Genomic DNA, 3,420 nt, shown 5'->3' with positions numbered 1-3,420 from the left:
TATAGATATTTTGATATATATATGGATGGATAGGTATTCATCTAGAGAAGGCCCCACAAGCAAAGACAAAGATTCAATCTTACCCCATATTCGACCGTATGAATGAAACACATTTCTAAAAAAGACGAATAAACGAATTACTTAACACTTCTTTACATCTACATCTTCAACAGATTGTTCGGGACAATCAATCATGAAGGATCCAACTCTTTCTCGAACAACTAAATTAAAGAAAGGTCTTTAATTAGATTCTCAATACTCAATACCGGAACAAAATAAGTCATTAGCCAAATAAGCTATTCCAATGACTCGGAAAAGTCGCAAATGAATCGATTATAGACTAGGTTCATCAATCTCGCGCTTCTTCAAGTATCTAAGGATTGATAAAGGAATCATGAAAAAAGGTTTCAAGAATTTCCTACTTCGACATCATAATTTCCTACTTCGACATCATTATCATTAATGGAAATAAGTTTTCCTGTAATGACTAAATTTGATCATCATAAGACATAAGAGAAATCCATGTTCCTTTTCCAATTGAATCATTAATGATTTAAAGCAGGTAGATGGATCGAGAAACAAATTCAATTTATTTGTTTTCATGGGGATGGGATGGATGGAAAAAAGCTCTCATGTAAGATAAGATTAAGGTTGTTATTCTTCCATCTGATTGATAAAACCAGAACCGTAGGAGTATGATCTTTCCGTATCCATCAGATACACAGAACAATTGTCAACGGGAGTAATCATAGATATTTAAGGTAAGGTATCAAAGATCTTTTTCACCGCAGCCGAAATACCGGTATCACTGAAATAGAACAAACAATAACAATACATGTAGGCATGGTTCATTTTATACAGATTTTGCTTTACTTTAGGTTTAGTAACCCTTCCATAAATTCTATCAAGTCAAAAGTAAAGTGAATGGAATATATGAATCTTCCTCCCAATCACTACATTGACTTCCAATTATTTATTGTAGCCAGATGCAAAAAAAAAAAAAGCAATTAGGCTCAAAGAAAAAAAATCTGTTCCATATTGCACTTTATTGTTTATTAATGAGATCCGGACGACACAGATATTGAAAAATTGATACCTTCCATTGCCGATTAACTCGAATTCTATGGGGATCATGAATCATACCCCAAGACAATCAAATAATAAAAGATCCTCTTGCGGTATGTTATATTATCTTGTATAGGTACAAAGCAAAATGGGTCCAGATCAATTCGTTGTTCTTAATTTTGATTTTACCCCACCCACACCCAGTCTTAAGAACTTTAATCCCAGTGATGTAATTAGTCCCAAGAACTCCCTCCTGTTTAGGATTCAGGATCCACATAGAATTAGTCATTTTGACTAACATGTTTAGTTTCGAAAAAATAGAGATCTTATCTTTCGCATTTCAACTTAGAATGCATCATGTGAGAATCAAAATATAATAGATGGGCATAAAGTTTCTATAAGTGACTAACTTACCCCAATATGAATATGAGTAGAGCGGGACGGGCATACACTGAACGGCCCATCCCATTTTTTTTTTAATTCAACTTTGATCTATGTTCCCATCCTACCTAATATCAAAAAGGTAAAAGATGTTTATTTCCATCCGCAATTTATACTCGATTCTTTTTCTTACAATTGGAAATCGAAAGGAATCTATGATTCATAGAAGAATCATTAGAACTCAGAAAGAAAAATTGGATCATATTGTATCCAACCTTATACCTTATACTCTTAAACAGAAGATTGTTAAAGAGAACAATCTTTGTTTTGATAGAAGCGGTCTGGGACGGAAGGATTCGAACCTCCGAGTAACGGGACCAAAACCCGCTGCCTTACCACTTGGCCACGCCCCATTTAGATTTCAATTCGACACTAATAAACACTAATATTGTTATTGGTTATTCGTCAATTCCAGCCCAAATATCTATGGAATAGGTTGTTGCTAGGATTCTATACGTGTAAATGTAGAATGAAAATGAATTCATTGATCATTCCATATAAGTCAATTAAGATATTGTATGAAAGTATGATTCCTTCTATTCTCATTTGAGAATTGAAGGATTTTTGATTGGGGGAAGTTCAAAGAAAAAGAAAGAAGGATTTTTTGTCTTCTCTTCTTTCTTAATTTTTCCCTTATATCAATAACTCAATAAAAATGAAATTATCTCCAAGAACGAAATATTTCTTATGCTTAATATCTTTAGTTTGATCTGTATCTGTCTTAATTCTGCCCTTCATTCGAGTAGCTTTTTCTTCGCCAAATTGCCCGAAGCTTATGCTTTTTTCAATCCAATCGTAGATTTTATGCCAGTCATACCTGTGCTCTTTTTTCTCTTAGCCCTTGTTTGGCAAGCTGCTGTAAGTTTTCGATGAGATCTTTAATACTGTCCTAGAAACATTCATATTCATGATTTATTCGATAAAATAAATTCAACTCTAACATAACAATTGATAAGATCAGATAAGTCTTACATTATGAACCCTCGATTCAAAGATTGAAATTCTTTTGCTTTTTGATAGCCGCGATGAATCTGGATCACCTAATTTCCGCATTATGCCCTTCCAGTTCCAGGGGTCAAAGACCCCATTATGGTACCCCATAATACCTAATTGGGGTATGACAAGATAATTTTGGTAACAAAGGAATTCCTGCAAATTCCTTTCTTTTCTAGAAACCACTTTTTCATTTCTTTTCTTGGTGTCAAGGATATGTGGTACAAAAATAGAGAATCTATTCCCTTATTTCCTTTGCAAAAAACAAAAAAAAAATGATCTTGGAGATTGTGCAATGCTTACTCTCAAACTCTTCGTTTACACAGTAGTGATATTCTTTGTTTCTCTCTTCATCTTCGGATTCCTATCTAATGATCCAGGACGTAATCCTGGACGTGAGGAATAAAAAAATCAGAGATTTTTCATTATTTCCTTGCTTGATTTCTGCATTTTCCTATGCTTTTCTCTATTCCAGACATTTAACTATGATAAAGGACTTGATATTTTTTCGAATTCGAAAGATAAATCTCAAGTGATCCGAGGGAACGGAGAAAGAGGGATTCGAACCCTCGGTACGAACAGCTCGTACAACGGATTAGCAATCCGTCGCTTTAGTCCACTCAGCCATCTCTCCCAATTACAAAAAGATAATTCATATGCGACGCCTGAAGTAAATATTGATCAAAGTCTTTCTTTATCTTTATTTATTTATTTTATACATTTATTTATACTTACTATATTATACTTACTATATATATACGAATTATCTTTATTTATTTATTTTATACATTTATTTATACTTACTATATTATACTTACTATATATATACGAATTTTATCCGCAATTCAATTTGGATAACGATTCGAAACAGATATCTCCAATAGAAAGAGTACGTCTTTGATTTCGTCCGAAGGGTTCTTT

At 33.2% G+C, this 3,420-nt stretch overlaps 1 non-coding gene across 1 annotated transcript; it reads right to left on the bottom strand.

Moving 5' to 3' along the window:
- Positions 1-3,045: 3,045 nt before the first annotated feature.
- TRNAS-GCU (transfer RNA serine (anticodon GCU)) lies at positions 3,046-3,133 on the bottom strand. Its single transcript has one exon. It is a non-coding gene; the product is annotated as a tRNA-Ser (tRNA).
- Between the last annotated feature and the right edge of the window lie 287 nt (positions 3,134-3,420).

Source organism: Tasmannia lanceolata, unplaced genomic scaffold, assembly GCF_043159265.1.
Source record: "Tasmannia lanceolata isolate RefF3 unplaced genomic scaffold, GAP_Taslan_0.1 ptg000671l, whole genome shotgun sequence".
Lineage (NCBI taxonomy): Eukaryota > Viridiplantae > Streptophyta > Magnoliopsida > Canellales > Winteraceae > Tasmannia > Tasmannia lanceolata.
Note: the sequence above shows the minus strand (reverse complement) of the source record. Positions and strands in the feature narration are given on the sequence as shown.